This window comes from Bubalus bubalis, chromosome 5 (genome assembly GCF_019923935.1).
Source record: "Bubalus bubalis isolate 160015118507 breed Murrah chromosome 5, NDDB_SH_1, whole genome shotgun sequence".
In the NCBI taxonomy this organism is placed as follows: domain Eukaryota; kingdom Metazoa; phylum Chordata; class Mammalia; order Artiodactyla; family Bovidae; genus Bubalus; species Bubalus bubalis.
The window spans coordinates 60970506-60988713 of record NC_059161.1 but is presented as its reverse complement, the minus strand read 5'-3'; the positions used below and the strand labels follow the sequence as shown (position 1 = coordinate 60988713).

At 40.1% G+C, this 18208-nt stretch overlaps 1 protein-coding gene across 9 annotated transcripts in view; it reads right to left on the bottom strand.

Annotated features, from left to right (window-relative positions):
* ESRRG (estrogen related receptor gamma) overlaps window positions 1-18208 on the bottom strand; it is a 693861-nt gene that overhangs the window by 383648 nt on the left and 292005 nt on the right. The window lies entirely within an intron of this gene.

The window sequence follows — 18208 nt, the reverse complement described above, 5'->3', positions numbered from 1 at the left end:
GCTGTAGCCTGCCAGGTTCTTCTGTCCATGGGATTCTCCAGGCATGAATTCTGGAGTGAGTTGCCATGGCCTTAAGGCTCCAGGGCATTTTCCCGACCCAGGGAGTGAACCTGCATCTCTTAGTCTCCTGTACTGGCAGGTGGGTTATTTACCACAAGCGCCATCTGTAGCTCTTACATATTTTTAAATATCATACATAAATGCTGTTCCAAAGTGTTGAAATAGGAGACAGCATTTCTCAACCTCAGCACTGAGATTTGAGGCCAGGTCATTTTGTAGTGTAGGGGCTCCCCTGTGCATTGTGGAAGGTTTAGCAGCACCCTCAGCCTCTACCCAATAGATACCAGCAGTAGCTGCCCAGCTGTGACAACCAAAAATGTCTCCAGAAATTGCCAAATGTCCCCCAGGAGGCAAAATCACCCCGAATGAGAAACACTGGATGAGACCTAGCAACCAGAAGCATACTACACTTGCTCATCTCCTCTGCCAAATATGGGCCTCCTTGGTGGCTCAGCCAGTAAAGAGTCTGCCTGCAATGCAGGAGACCTGGGTTCAGTCCCTGGGTTAGGAAGATCCCCTGTAGGAAGGCATGGCAACCCACTCCGGTATTCTTGCCTGGAGAATCTCATTGACAGAGGAGCCTGGCAGGCTACAGTCCTTATGTTTGCAAAGAGTCAGACAGGACTGAGCGACTAACATGTCCACTTTTCTGCCAAATATGGTTCTGGCTGGGATTAAAAAAAAAAAAAAAAAAAAAAAAAAGGCAGCAACACACAGAGCCCTGAAAAGGGGCTACCTTGAGGACCCAGGCCTCCATGAACAGGTGAACTGTATCTCTACCTGCGGGCTAGAGTAGTTGGCTTGTTGGCTTCAGTAGTTCTTTCAAAGCTAGATAGGAGGAGTTTCTCTGAATTTTTTTTTTTTTTACTCATTAGATTGCCCTGCTCAAAATGATTTACACACAGATAATTAAACTTAAGCCCCAAGGACTAGTTAACTGTTTAGCAGTGTATACATTTCATAAAACCATTTCCATACATCTAGTTTTAAATTCATTAACAAAAATTAATAGCTATGCAGTGCTCTCCATCGCGCAGCAGGTTGCTATGGGATGCTGGCTAAATTACCCCTTTCTATCACTCCGCCAGCGATCTCAGAGACAGTTAAACTTTGCTGCGCTGGAAATGCTGCCTACCAATTTACAGCAAAGCTCATATTTACTATATTTAGTGTGAATCATTGACTGAACTTCAGAAAATATTTGTCTCTGTTTGGTGTGCCTCTGGAACATTCCATCAGCTTTAAAGCACAGTGTGTGCACTTTTTGCAGCTTTGGAAAAACGAGTGAGAAGCATTTAGTAGACAATATTAGCTTTGAATATGTATTAGGAATGTATTTTATCCTCATATATCTTTCATCTTAAAGTCCCCTAAATGTGCTTAAATATCTTGTGTTTGTTTGTTCCCCCTCTTGGTGTGTTTTTACAGGGAGAAAAATGCCTTTCTGATATGGTACCTATGATCCACTCATTATCTGTTTATTTCTGAATACCAGCATAATAAGACAAAGTAGACAGTAAATCTCTTCTCTGTAAACTTATTCTGACCTTTATATGCATTTTAGGATTTTTGGTAAATTAAAAAAAAAATTTGGCTGCCCCCATGGCATGTGGACCCTTGGTTTTCCAACCAGGAATAGAACCTGTGCCCCTGCATTGGAAGGTGGAGTCTTAACCACTGGATCATCATGATTTCTGGTAATTTAAAGCATACTTTCTATTAAAAATAATCTTCATACTCTGCTTCAATCATATTTCACCAGTATTTACAGTGTTCAAGTCTGAAAGAGAGTCAGGGTGAACTAATTCATTGTTTACACTCAGAATCCTAGGTGGCCCAGTCCCACAGAGTTAGTACAAAGCACTGTACCATTCGTTCTTAGCACTTATCTTAATCTTAATAACTAGCCAGACAAGTGACTCCAGAGTCTGGGGCTTATCAACTGGAATTCGTCACATGAACCCAAGAGAAGAAAAGAAATACATTATATAACCACACCATACAAATCGTTATCGTTTGATATTTAAAGGTATGCGTTCAAAAGCCTATAGAAGACTTTCATTTATTTATTTATTTATCCTCTGCGGAACCCAAATTCCACTTGTTCATATTAAATTGGATAGCACGTGAACAGAAACGCTCTTGTTGGGTGTTATCTGCAAACAGTATTTACTCCCAGGAGATCAAAAGGATTCTTCCTGCTTCATTTCAGCACTGGCTATCAGAAACAATCTGCTTGAAAACCTAGCTTTGATACTGATTATTTGGGAAACTGATTAAAAAGGAAATAAAAAGGCCCATGGTCCTTAACCATTCAGAAATGCCAACTCCTTTAGTTGAATTTTCAGTGTCTTCCCCATTAGAAGGCTGTCTGGATTCCTTCAGTAGAGGCTTACACAAACCCAATGTTAAGCCAGTCACACTACAGTTTTCCCAGATCATGTCCTGAGTTAAAAATAGGATGTGACTCTTAACTGTACCACATTGAAGGTATCTTCTTCAAGAGCGGCAAGAAGCTTATTTAGTTTCTTTTGTGACAGATGATTTATTATGAATCTTTCTAATTATACCTTCAAAATTTTTACTCTAAATGAATTGAGGCTCTAAGAGGTATAACACACTTGTTTTTGCATTTTTCTACAAGATGTATTTAGGTTACAGAACATTTTATTATGTGTATAATGAGCTAAATATATTTTACCGAGATTTCAAAAAATATATATGTTTAAAAATGTAGATGACTAAATAATCAGCCTCTTCAAAATAAATATTTTCTTTAAAATCACCCTTTTGGCATTTTTTTCCAAATAAAATGAATTGTGAAACTATTTGACAGCTGCGTTTTAGCTTTTTACCTACATTGTAAACTTGAAAATACGTTTCAATAAATTCTAACTTATTACCTTTCCTCCTTTTCAGGAAAAAATATTAGCTCATTAGTTATTTTAAGAATTCTTAACATTAAGACCGTATTACTTTTGGTGAGAGTGGGGTAAGTTCATTAATATCTGCATTCTTAAAAGAGATATAGTTGTTACTCAATTATCATAAGTAGTTTCAAAACAAAGACCTCATATCAAATTGCATTAGGTCTGGAAACAGGCCGACAATACGATTTGGTGATCAGACATATGTGTGTGTACCTTTGGTCTGATAATTATATAATTTACTGGGTTCATATCTCCTTTCTATCAATCGCAGAAGGTACATTTTTGTGACATTTCAATACATGCAAAATGAAAGGTAGCAGAAATATGAAAAGAGTATAATACGTATCATTTTCCCTAGAGATTACACTCTTCCTATAGTCTGTAATAAATAGCCTGCTATTTTCCAAATTGGGAATGAGAAAAACTGATGGTATTGATTATAGGTTTTGTACTTCTTACTGACTCTATTGATGTAGAGTTTACCAAGAAAGAAAGAGTCAGAATCTAAAAAAAAAGTAGGTTTATGTATATGTAAAACTGATTCACTTGATTGTATATTTGAAACTAACACAACATTGTAAATCGACTATACACCAATAAAAATTTAAAATAAATTAATAAATAAAAATAAAACAGATAACCAAAAAGGACCTACTGTATAGCCACAGAATTCTGCTTAATATTCTGTAATAACCCAAATGGGAGAAAAATAGGGAACAGGATAGACAGATGTATATGAAAGACTGAATCACTTTGCTGTACACCTGAAACTAACACATTGTTAATCAACTATGTTCTAATATAAGATAAAACTTAAAAAAAAAAAGTGATTATAATGAGTGAGCACTATTCATATGTTAAAAAAATAAGATCATTTTAAAAAGGGTCAAAAAGATCTATGGAAATATCACTTTATCATTTTGTTAGTATCTAAATGGGCCTTCCCAGTGACTCAGCAGTAAAGAATTAACTGGCAATGCAGGAGACCCAGGTTTGATCCCTAGGTTGGGAAGATTCCCTGGAGGAGGAAATGGCAACCCACGCCAGTTTTCTTGCCTGGAGAATTCCATGGACAGAGGAATCTGATGGGCTACAGTCCATATGGTTTCAAACAGTCAGACAGGGTTGAGCAACTGAACACATAATATCTAAGTGCTTAGATATCACTGTATTTTATCAAGGCTAAAACAGGAAATGCTGATGGATGTTTTATCTTGTCTTGAAAAGTGACCTTCTAGAAATCTGTATATGAACATAAAAAAATATCACAGTGGTAATGTTCAAGTATTTAAAGGCATAGTTTACTTAAATAATATGTGTAGTGCTTCCCTGGTGGCTCAGTGGTAAAGAATCAGCCTGCCAATGCAGGAGACACAGGTTTGATCCCTGTTCTGGGAAGATCTACACGACACAGAGCAACTAAGCCTGGGAGCCGCAACTACTGAGCCTTCGTGCTGCAACTACTGAAGGCTGCATGCCCTGGAGCCCACGGTCCACAACAAGAGAAGCCACTGCAAAGAGAAGCCCACCCACCACACCGAGACAGTAGCCCCTGCTCGGCGCAACTAGAGAAAAACCCATGCAGCAAGAAGACCCAGCACATCCAAAATGTGTGTGTGTGTGTGTGTGTGTGTGTGTGTAAAATTCTCTCCACCAATGTGGTATTTTGCTTTTACTGAATGCAATTTATACTTGATCAAATATTGTGATGTAATCATATTTTTTCTAGACTCTTCTTGGGAGTCCTGGCAGGACAAAGCAAGAAAGGTTAAAGACCCATGCCGAATTAGAATGATAACTTCTTTGTAAAGAATGAATAAATGCACATTCCAGAGAGCCCCACTCATTACCAAAAGCTGCCTGCTCTGAGTCAGTATGACCCCTTAAGTCAACAAGATACATTTTCTAGTCTTCTGATTTGGCATCAAAATCAGTTCTGAAATATAGCAGAGAACAACTATTGTCTGCCATTAGGCAGAAGTATACATCTCCCTGTGCCCATTCTAAGATTCCTTTTATTTTTTCCTGAATATTATAGAAGCAAATAAGAAAAAACAAATATTAAGAAACTGGCATCTAAAGAGAGCAAAAAGTTGGGCTACACTGGCTCAGACAGTAAAGAATCTGCCTGCAATGCTAGAGCCCTGGGTTTGATCCCTGGGCTGGGAAAATCTGGAGGAGGGCATGGCAACCCATTCCAGTATTCTTGCTCGGAGAATCACCTTGGACAGAGGTGCCTGGTGGGCTACCGTCCGTGGGGTCACAAAGATTCGGACACAACTGAGTGACTTAAGTACAACACAGCACAGCATACTGATTTTAATTTTACTTAATAAAGAAATATTAAGAATCATTAAATGACTCAGCCAAAACCTTGACACATGGACTTTAGAGTGGTCAATAAGAAAGAGAAGCAATCAAGAAAGAACTAGATGACTTCACTGCTGCTGAGTTTACCAGATAAATCAATAAAGATTCAAAGCGAAGAGAAATGTTTCAAAAAGAGTGGTTTTTACTTGGTCTACTTGAGACTTAAGCAATGTTCCTTTCAAATATTTTTCAGTCTGAGTCCTTCACTTTTGAAATTTATTAGTCACCAGCTCTAAAGACTTTGGTGGTAAACACTGGCTTCTTCACAGACACTCCGGCTACATGCTGGCTTCTTGACACTCTCTCTTATAAAGATGTTAATAAAGAACCAATATTAGCTAATCAAGATAATGAACACAACAGTGGTAAGCAGGACACTATAAAGGAAATTCTTTGGTGTAGAAACTGTGGTACACCAATTAGCAATCAAAGACAAAAGATCAGAGAGTTATGATACAATTGTGAATATAGCTATTTATGGTCTCAATTTTTTTATTTGAAAAAAAAATCAGAAAACTAAAATATTTTTTGCATTGGTTGTTTAACGCAAATAAATTTGCCTGTAACACAGATTTATTTCCTAGCATTTTACTGCTTATTATATACATTTTGGGCTTCCCTGGTGGTTCAGATGGTAAAGAATCCACCTACAATGTGGGAGACCTGGGTTTGATCCCTGGGTTGGGAAGATCCCCTGGAGGAGGGCATGGCAACCCACTCCAGTATTCTTGCCTGGAGAATCCCCAAGGACAGAGGAGCCTGGCAGGTTACAGTCTATGGGGTCACAAAGAGTCAGACACGACGGAGTGACTAAGCATGCTGCTGCTGCTAAGTCGCTTCAGTCGTGTCTGACTCTGTGCGACCCCATAGAGAGCAGCCCATCAGGCTCCTATGTCCCTGGGATTCTCCAGGCAAGAATACTGGCCATTTCCTTCTCCAAGGCATGAAAGTGAAAAGTGAAAGTGAAATCGCTCAGTCGTGCCCGACTCTTAGCGACCCCATGGACTGCAGCCCACCAGGCTCCTCCGTCCATGGAATTTTCCAGGCAAGAATACTGGAGTGGGTTGCCGTAGCACACCATAAATATTTTGGCAATTTAACACATCTTGTGGTTTATTTCTACAAAGAGGTGTTTGAATCCTGGAAGTCAAGAAAATATTTTTTTGCTACCTTGTTTATTAATTGTTGTTGTTTAGTTGCTAAGTCATGTCTGCCTCTTTGTGACCCCATGGACAATAGCCCACCAGGCTCCTCTGTCCATGGGATTTCCCAGGCAAGAAAACTGGAATGGGTCGCCATTTCCTTCTCCAGGGGATCTTCCTGACCCAGGGATTGAACCAGGAACTCCTGCATTACAGGCAGATTCTTTACCACTGAGCCACCAGGGAAGCCCTTGTTTATCAATTATAACATTCAAAATTGAACACAGGAAAACGGGCACTTATATACTATATACTGAATTTGAGGCTTATGAAGTTCTTAAAAATCATAGAATTGTTGAGAAAAAAAATTTAGTTGACTAATATTTTTTTTTTTTCCAAATTAAGATATTGAGACCATAAATAGCTAAGAATCAAATCCAAAGTCAGGAAGTCTAGCTCCAAAGATGGCACTCATTTGCCTTCATCTGTCTTCTGATTTCCCGTAAGAGTTCTTTCCAGATTAAGATTTATTTTGTCCACTTGATGGAAACACAGGTCCTTCGAACAATGTCCCTACTCACAATTTCAGGACATGGTATTCACTAGACATCCATTTCACATATTTTCTAAAGTGGGACTTTATAGAAATACTTTAACCTCGTATAGCTAAACCCATTAGGACTCCTGCCCTTTGAAGCCAGTTTCCAAAACTGGTAACACTCCACACGTTCGCCAAGGACACAACCATATGTCAAAAATGTTTAACCCTGCCAGGTATATATTATGCTAAAGAAATGAATCAAGTTAAAGGTGGAAAATAGCTTGACTTCTTTTGTAGAGCGGTGTCTATAGGACAGCTGGCTGACTAGTATCAAAGTGAACTGACAAATTCCCCAAATCCAAGCTTAACATCAGAGCTGACTCTACGCCTTTATCAGAGCCCCCAACGTGTGCTGCCAGTGGGCTTCTGAATACTCATCGTGGATGATGTCACACCCAACCTCAAAAATGTTCTTACCTACTAAATAATAAAGCCCACACTTTCGTATGATATTTGAGATCCTTCTGCTTTGTCCATTGTGTGTTCTACTTAGCAATCCCACTCAGTTTCGACAAACACCTCCACTGGAGTGTGCTCATTTTTCTCTTTCTCACACTTTGTTTTCTTTATCCACTGGGTCCCAGAAAGCTAAACACCCGTGAACACACACCAGCCCCACCTGCACACACACTCATCTTCCCCTCACCTCCTTTGCTCACCCATAACATTTTACCTCTCTTCCAAAGACCGGGGAAGCTTGCTGGTCCTCCCAGACGTTGCTCCCTAGACCCTGAGTTCCAATGAAACTTCTTTTCCCATAAAAGTCCACAGTGTGTTGTTTTGATATCTATCTCTAGTTTTCATGCTTTTATTTCCTCTTTCCCCCTTTTCAAGCACTTCATGATATTTCCTTGATGAAATGATTCAAACAATTCAACTGCTCATTTTTATAAGTGTTTATACTTTCTAGGCGGAGAAGGCAATGGCAACCCACTCCAGTACTCTTGCCTGGAAAATCCCATGGATGGAGGAGCCTGGTAGGCTGCAGTCCATAGGGTTGCGAAGAGTCGGACATGACTGAGTGACTTCACTTTCACTTTTCACTTTCATGCATTGGAGAAGGAAATGGCAACCAACTCCAATGTTCTTGCCTGGAGAATCCCAGGGACGGGGGAGCCTGGTGGGCTGCTGTCTGTGGGGTCGCACAGAGTTGGACACCACTGAAGCGACTTAGCAGCAGCAGCAGCATACCTTCTAGGACATGTATGCTTGATTGTGATATGTATAGTATGTGATATGATATGTATGATATGTGATATATATGACATTCACACATCTAGGACATCTATGAAATATTGTGATAATCCTGCTACAGAGGATAAACCCAGACATCAGTCCATTAATTACTCTGTGAAGTAACTGGGGGTTTGATCCAGTTGGCCTCTTCTGCAGTTGCCCCCACCTTTCCTATTAGACTGTAATCTCCTTTAAGATCAGATGATTGGCTTTTCCATCTTTATCTATCTTAATCAGGTACGCAAATGTGTATAAAACCCAAACGTAAGTGGGTACTCAATAGATGGTGCTGAAATGTATTCTACTCATCCTTCCCACTTAACACGTCTCAGAGCAGGAAGCAGAAAAAGGGGTGCACACAGTGAACACAGTCATCTTTGTATGGAGCTGGGGGTTGCTACTTATGATCGACAGTCTCAGACAATGGATGCCAGTGACGGCAAGTGACATCATCCAACGCACTAGAAAGACATCGCCCTCTGGCAATACCTGTGGACTAACAGAAAGGTCCTGGCTGGAGAGTCTACCAAATTCACTCTCTCTCAGTCAATGTCAGGCTCCATTTGGGGAGAATTATCCTCCATGTATTTTCATCCTGAAGGAAAAAAGTACCTTTTTTTTTTAAATCTCTAGGGCATCTGATATGACTGTGTGTGTCTATGTGCTCAGTCGTGTCTGACTCTTTGAGCCCCCACTGACTGTAGCCCGCCAGGTTCCTCTGTCCACAGAATTTCCCAGGCAATAATACTGGAGTGAGCTCCCATTTCCTCCTCCAGGGGATCTTCCCAGCCCAGGGATTAAACCCACGTCTCCTGTGCTGGCAAGTGGATTCTTTACCGCTGAGCCACCTGAGGAGCTGAACTGATATGATACTTGGATTCAATATTCTGGAATAAAAACAACACTGTTGAAGCTGGCTTGAATCATCACAGGACTTAGGGACAAAGTGAGGTTCCTGGCAACAGTACCTAAAAAACGACAAACAGTAGTCCTGCCTTCAGTCTGAAGTCCCTGTGATGAGACTACAGTTGATTTGAATCTTATTTGGTGCCAGAGTCTCGGATATGTTCTTTTGGTGAATTCTCTCATTGACTTCTTAGAAAAATCTCTGTGGGAATAATTATTTCTCCATGTGACAGATGAGAAAATTCAAAGTCTGAACAATCGAAAAAGATGGATATAAAATCTAAATGGGAAAAAAATTTGAAAAAGAAAAAGTGAAAGTGTTAGTTTCTCAGTCATGTCTGACTCTTTTGTGATCCCATGAACTGTAGCCCACCAGGCTCCTCTGCCCATGGAATTTCCCAGGCAAGAATACTGAAGTGGGTAGCCACTCCCTTCTCCAGGGGATCTTCCTGACCCAGGGATCAAACCCACATCTTCTGTATTGCAGGCAGCATCTTTACCATCTGAGCTATATATAACTGAATCACTTTGGTGTACATCTGAAATTAACACTACACTGTTAATCAACTCTACTGCAATTTAAAATAAAAAAAAGTATGATATGAAGTCAAAAGGAGAGTTAGGCCCTGTGGGCAACTAAAGTGGAAAATTAAATGCTTTTTTTTTTTTTTTTTTTTTCCACAATAACTCAGGGTGGAGACCATAAACCAAGGCGAGACAAATCGGTATACAGGACCGGTGGAGGGAAGTGCTCACTCTGCTACACATCTCTTCTTTATCCACCAATCAGCCGCCCTACCATCCACTCACCTGCTCACAAATAAAGACAACACCTAGGAGCCAACTAGGTAAGCCAGATACAAAGGTGAGTCTACCTGGTGCACCTGCAGAACGATTCTTAGAACAGTTGTCAACTTGCAAATCCAGTTGAGCAGGAGTTCCCTCTCCCCACCCGTCCCTCCATGAAGGCTGCGTTAGGCACCTGCCTCCCCTGCCTGGCTTCCCACTCTCATCTCTTCCTCTCTTGTGTTTATGGACTTTCTCTCAATCCAAGTGAAGACAGTGGTGCCAAATAATGACAAGATGCTTCCCTCAGCCCTCGCTGGAGGTAGCCAGAGAGTTTCAGTCAGCTTGGAATTCTTCAAATATCTTCTTCTTATCAAAAAGAGATGCCCTAATATTCCTGGGGCATTGTGTGGACACCTAGAGATACCAAAGGAAGCCAAGGGTTGCGATTTCCTTTTCTTTTACTGTTTCCTATCTCTCCTGGGATTATCACTCGGTTGCTTTGTTTCTTATAAAACACTTTTGATGCCAAAAAAAATATCGCATTGAGTTGATACACAGTAGCTGAACAAATGGAGAAATGGGTGAATGGATCTCAAGCTGATGTAAAGAGAAAGATTCTGGGAAGCTTGTGTTTTATTTTCCTATATAGATATGATCAGGTGCTTAATCAGTCTGTCTCTGTCTTTCTCTTCATCCATATCTGTCTCTGTCTGTCTCTTTCTCTCTCTCTCTCACACACATGCACACACACACACACACACACACACTTTGGAAACAACACAAGCCATTTGAGCATGAAGAAACATATCTTGAACTTGACCTGAAACTGCTTTTGGATCATGTTCATATCTGACATCAAAACAGTTTCTGCCACATAGGGTCTGGGGACAAGCAACCCACAAAATAGCAGTTTATTTAAAAACCAAATTCAGCCCTTACTAAAAGTGGTGATATTTGAAGCACATACAAGTAAAACTAATTTAACCTTTGGAAAGTTATCTCAGGAGGGAAAAGTCAAAATCCCTTTATAAGATTTTTAAGCACTGCAATTATTGACAAGGGGTATATTGCTTCAGTTTTCTCCGATCAGGAAGAGAAAAAAAAAAAAGAGAGAGAGAGAGAGAAGCCCACAAGAGACATCAGCAGCTGTCAGGCTGCTTTCCAATTGCAAAGAGGTAGTTTACAGTGGGCTTGTGCCAGTCTCTTAAGACAGGGTTAAGAAGCCTTTTTAAAATGCCTCAAAAAGCCAGCTCATACATTAATCAAGTCGAACCCTCATCCATACTTACTGCAATACATCAATTACGATGTCTTTTTAAAAAAAAATAAATTCTGGTTGACAGCAGACACCTTATTAAGGCCCACTAAAATGATACAATAAGTAGAAGGCTATTAATATTGCTCTTTTTTTTCCCTCCTTGCTATTGTCTTGCTGCTCTGGTCCGCAAACAAATTCAAGCTGCATTACAATTAATGCTGGTGGAACTCCTTCTAACGACTTCCAGCTTGCTAATTTTTTACGCTAATAATAAAAAAAAGGCATTGCTATGCAAGAACGACCCCCTTTTATCATGCGAGCATAGCACACCAGAGAGTGTCTGCTATTGTTCACATGAAAGACAATTAAACCCTGGAACATCAAACCTAAAAATGACAATCTGCTAACCAGCACTGGGCATTGCTCAATGCTTTCCTTTATTTTCTGAACTCCTAGAAAAAACAATTCTCTGAAGACCTTCCTTTCCTGTTCTCCCTTAACCACCTTTTGTGGGTGGGGGGAGGAGTTAAAAAAAAAAAAATAACCTTTGCTGATTTATGCATCTCTGCGTAGAATTTATTAACGCTCTAAGGCCAATTTCACTACAGCCTTCTTATTGCCTGTAGGTTGAAATTCCGGACACATAAAAAAGAAAGGCACCAATATCACCTACATAGTATCCCATTTAAAAATAAACAGTAAAGGTTCTTCAAAAATGCATGCAATATGAAAGTCTAGAAGAAGAAAGAAAAATCTAATTCCGCAACTCTGTGCTACTCGTCATCTCTGGGGATTCTGCTAGAGTCACGTGGGTATTTGGAAAACTCATCTAATCCAGGCGCCAAGTTTCCACAAAGCCAGAGTCGAAAACCAACTCCCTTCCTTCTTAGCAACATAAGGATTTCTTCACCAAAACACATGCTCATTTACTGGAAAAATACCCACGATTTGGGTTTTAATTATAACATTCAGAACATAAATACAACCATGTAAAAGTTCACTGGCTTTCCCAAGTGTTTTCCACATTCTGACTGAGGCTTTGTCACAGCATAAAGAGAACTGGATTCAAGTTGCAGCTGGAGTGAGTCTTGGCTTGGCCACCTGCTCATCTTGGGGTTTTGACCAAATCTGCTAACCTCCCTGAGTCTCAGTTTCTCCCTTTGTAAAACAAATAGGGAAGAAAAAGGGGGCTCCTTCTTCATCTTGTAAAGATGAAGTGAGAAGATGGCCGTGAAAGCTCTCTGAAAACGAAACCGCTGTGTATTGTATTGAAAAGTAAATAATTAAACGGAGTTGCTGCACGTCCTCACCGGAGTTGCACTGAAAGCTTTATTATCTGATTAGTAGTGAGTGATTCTCAAAAGCTGAGCATGACCACATCTTCTATTTAATCCACAGGTTTTCAGTAAAGGGGCCAGGCACTATGCTAGGACCTGCACATTTGGTATTATATTGCATTTTTACAGGAACTCTCCATGGTAGGTATGATATCCCATACTTACAAATGAAGAAACTGAGGCCCACAAAGGCTGAATGATTTGCCTAAGAGGCAGAGCTGAGATTTAAGTCTCAGCACAATTTGTGACCCAACCTAAGACACCCACCTTGGAAAGCTTCTTCTGTGGGAGAGCAGGTCTGTGAAGCAAGGGTCAGAGATAAAAACTGTGCCGTCATGTCAGCTCTGATTCATTGGCTCTGAAACCTTGGACCAGCCCCTCAGCTCTCAGTTTTTGTATCTGTAAAATACAGATAACATTGCTGCCCAGGGGTGGTTGTGAGGATCAAATAAGCTAACCCAATGTTCCTAGTAATAGCAAGTACTTAATTAATGTGGGGGGCTTCCCTGGTGGCTCAGACAGTAGAGAATCCACCTGCAATGCGGGAGACCCGGGTTCGATCCCTGGGTTGGGAAGATCTCCTGGAGAAGGGAATGGCTACCCACTCCAGTATTCTTGCCTGGAGAATTCTGTGGACAGAACAGCCTGGTGGGCTATAGTCCATAGGGTCTCAAAGAGTTGGACACAACTGAGTAACTAACACACACTCACACAATGTGAACAAATGTTATTGTCCATATTCTCCTGGAGAAGGAAATGGCAACCCACTCCAGTATTTTTGTCTGGAAAATCCCATGGACGGAGGAGCCTGGTAGGCTACAGTCCATGGGGTCGCAAAGAGTCGGACACAACTGAAGTACTATGTAATAAACTGTAACATATAAAATGAGAATTAAACAAGGATCAATAACTTCTACATTTAGCCAATGTGGGGAAGCAGAGACCACATTTCAGTTCAGTTCAGTCACTCAGTTGTGTCCAACTCTTTGCGATCCCATGGACTGCAGCATGCCAGGCTTCCCTGTTCATCACAGACTCCTGGAGCTTGCTCAAACTCATGTTCATCAAGTCGATGATGCCATCCAATCATTTCATTCTCTGTCATCCCCTTCTCCTCCTAGCTTCAATCTTTCCAAGCATCAGGATATTTTCTAATGAGTCAGTTCTTTGCATCAGGTGGCCAAACTATTGGAGCTTCAATTTCAGCATCAGTCCTTCCAGTTAATATTCAGGACTGATTTCCTTTAGGATTGACTGGTTTGATCTCCTTGCAGTCCAAGGGACTCACAAGAGTCTTCTCTAGTACCACAGTTTGAAAGCATCAATTCTTTAGTGCTCAGCTTTCTTTATGGTCCAACTCTCACATCCATACAGGACTACTGGAAAAACCATAGCTTTGACTAGACAGCCTTTTGTCAGCAAAGTAATGTTTCTGTTTTTTTAATTATGCTGTCTAGGTTGGTCATAGCTTTTTTTCCAAGGAGCAAGTGTCTTTTAATTTCATGGCTGTAGGCGCCATCTGCAGTGATTTTGGAGCCCAAGAAAATAGTCTCTCACTGTTTCTATTGTTTCCCTGTCTATTTGCCATGAAGTGATGGGACTGGATGCCACAATCTTTGTTTTTTGAATGTTTAGTTTTAAGCCAGCTTTTTCACTCTTCTCTTTCACTCTCATCAAAAGGCTCTTTAGTTCCTCTTCATTTTTTGCCATAAGGGTGGTATCATCTGCATATGTGAGGTTTTTGATATTTCTCCCAGCAATCTTGATTCCAGCTTGTGCTTCATCCAGCCCAGCATTTTGCATGATGTACTCTGCGTATGTTAAGTAGGCAGGATGACAATATACAGCCTTGATGTACTCTTTCCCAATTTGGAACCAGTCTGTTGTTCCATGTCTGGTTCTAACTGTTGCTTCTTGAACTGCATACAGATTTCTCAGGAGGCAGGTCAGGGATCACATTAACCACTCATTTCAGCTTCCTGCCCTGAGAGAGGGTCCAGACCATATGCAAAAACATGAAGTCCAGCAGACTCCTTCAATTAAGAAGATAAAGTTTAGGACTTTCCAGGTGGTCCAGTGGTTAAGAATCTGACTGACAACGCAGGGGACACAAGTTCAATCCCTGGTCCAGGAAGATTCCATGTGCCACGGGGTGCGTGTACCTAAACCCGTGTACCTCAACTACCGAAGCCTGTGTCCCCTAGAGCCCATGCTCCATAACAAGAAAAGCACTGCAATGAGAAGGCCACACCACAGCTAGGGAGTAGCCCCCAGTCACCGCAACTAGAGAAGGCCTGCAAGCAGCAACAAAGACCCAGCACAGCCATACATAAAGAAATAAATGAAATTTAAAAAAAAAGAAGACTAAGTTGAAAATCTGGGGAGGTCAAGGCAGCTAGAGCTTGTAGGATGGAGCACTGGAGAAGACAGTGCTGCATAGTCTACTCCGCAGACCTGCAGATGGTGGCCTTCAAATATTCAGCTGAATATCAATCAGCACAGGTACTTAAAGAAACTACCAACGGCCAGGAAAGGCCCATTCAAAAAGATGAGCAGTAACAGTGCCCAGTGCTCACACAAGGCCAGGAATTATACCTGTGCCCATCAGTCAGAATCAGACAGGAAAAGCCTCATGATTCATGGGGCATTATAAGATACACAGCAAGGCCTTGACTCAACAGCAGGAAATAATTAGCTCTAGACTGAGTTTTGTTTCAGTTAAGTCAGAGACGAGATCCTAAAGTATCAAACTTTTTCCAAGTACCTGAACTGCATCTCAACACAAGGTTCAAGAATATTAATTGAAATACAAAATATACAGTACACAGCAAGGTAAATTCTCACTGTCTGGCATCCAATCAGAAGTTACCAGACATTTTTAAAAAGTTTCAATCGAAAACTCCAATTTTTAAAAAGCTCCAACATAAAACTCCAATTGAAGAGAAAAAAAGTCAATTAATTGAGATAGATGCAAAACTGATCTGGAGTTACAGTTAGCAGACAAGGACATTAAAACAGTTATAGTAGCTAATAGTTTGTATGTTCAAAAGCAGAGGCAAGGGAGATTTATAAGCCTACAGATCAATGAATCTCCACAAACCTCAACATAAGAAGCATAAAAATTCTATACAAAGATGTGTCATAATCAAGTTGCTCAAAATTGTCTATAAAGAGAAAGTCTTAAAAGCATCCAGAGATAAACACATTAGGACAGAGACAAGAAGGTAAGTCTGACAGCAAATTTGTCACTGGAAACACTGCAAGTAAGAAAACGGTGGATCAGCATATTTAAATTGCTGAAATAAAAATAACTTTCATAAACAAAGCCCCCCCAAAAATACTTTTACAGACATACAAAGGCTGAAACAACTCATTACTAGCAGATGGCACTACAAAAATATTAAAAGAAATTCTCCAGACATTATACCAAATGGAAATACAGATTTGCACAAAGGAATGAAAAGCACCAAAAAAGGTAACTACATGGGTAAATATAGTTTTTTTTAAATTATTATTTTCATTTCTTTAAATGATAATTTACTGTTTAAACAAAGAGTAATAATAACAATGTAGTGTGGGGTTTATAATATTTATAAAAGCAAAACATATGACAGTAGCACAAAGGTCAAGAGGAGAAAACTGAAAGTACTATACTGTCTGTCTCAAACTATAAAGTGGCATAATATTACTTGCACATAGCCTATGATAAGTAAAAGATGTAAACTATAAATCCTAAAGCAATCATACAACAACAAAGAGTTATAGCTAATAACTAACAGAGGTAATAAAATAGAATCATAAAAGTATTCAATTAATCCATAAGATGGCAAAAAGGGAGAAAGGAAACAAAGAAAAGATGGAATAAATAGGAAAGAAATAGCAAGACACTACATTTAAACGTAACCATGTGAATTGCCACATTAAATATGTGTTCTGCTGCTCCTATTTTGCTTTAGTCGTGTCCGACTCTGTGGACCCCATAGACGGCAGCCCACCAGGCTCCCCCATCCCTGGGATTCTCTAGGCAAGAGTACTAGAGTGGGTTGCCATTTCCTTCTCCAATGCATGAAAGTGAAAAGTGAAAGTGAGGTCGCTCAGTCGTATTCGACTCTTAGCGACCCCATGGACTGCAGCCTACTAGGCTCCTCCATCCATGGGATTTTCCAGGCAAGAGTCCTGGAGTGGGGTGCCATTGCCTTCTCTGAAATATGTGTTCTACATATCCCAATTAAAAGATATTGTCAGATTCCATTAAAAAACATATCCCAATTAAAACATATTATCAGATTCCATTAAAAAAAAGTAAAATCCAACAATATGATGCGCACAAGAAACATACATAGGAGAAACTTTCTGTGACTTGGTTAGAATGTTTTCTTTTAGTTACAAAATGAAAACAATAATCCATAAATGATTAAACTGATAAGTCAACTTCATAAAAATTAAAAATGCATGCCCTTTGAAACACAGTGTCCAGAAAATGAAAAGACAAGCCAACTCTGGCAGAATATATTGCAAATCATAAAATCCAGTTAAGGACTTGTATCTATAATATATAAAGAACTAACAAAAATCAACAAAAAAACCTACTATAAAAGTGGGCAGAGATTTGAGTAGACAGTCCAACAACAAAGATACACAAATGACAAAGGAGCACATGAAAAGATACTCACCATCATTAATCACTAGAGAAATGCAAAATAAAGCCACAATTATATACTAATACTGTGGTGTTGGAGAAGACTCTTGAGGGTCCCCTGGACTGCAAGGAGATCCAACCAGTCCATCCTGAAGGAGATTAGCCCTGGGATTTCTTTGGAAGGAATGATGCTAAAGCTGAAACTGCAGTACTTTGGCCACCTCATGCGTAGAGTTGACTCATTGGAAAAGACTCTGATGCTGGGAGGGATTGGGGGCAGGAGGAGAAGGGGACAACAGAGGATGAGATGGCTGGATGGCATCACTGACTCGATGGATGTGAGTCTGAGTGAACTCCGGGAGTTGGTGATGGACAGGGAAGCCTGGTGTGCTGCGATTCATGGGGTGGCAGGGAGTCGGACATGACTGAGTGACTGAAATGAACTGACACACCTATTAGAAGGAATGCAATTAAAAAGCCTGAATATATCAAGGATTTCTTTAGAACAAATGGAACTCTCATGCACTGTCATTGAGAATGCAAAATGGTACAACTGCTTTGGAAAACAATTTGGCAGTTTCTTATAAAGCCAAATATACATGTGACGTACGATCCATTCCTAAATTCACCCAAAGAGAAATGAAGGCCTATGTCCATACAAAGACTTGTCCCCAAATGTTCACAGAAGTTTATTTGTCAACATTCCAAACTGGAAACACGATGAAAGCTCATCAATAGATTACTGGATGAGCAGAATGTATTATATCCATACACTCATTGAGTATGCAGTAATAAAATGGAGCTGCCACTGCAAAGACATGGATAAATGTGAAAGTAATGATACAGAGTGAAAGAAACTAGACCAAAAAGAATACATACTCTAAGATTCCACTTATTTAAAACTCTGGAAAATGTGAATTTATCTCTAGAGACAGCTGAT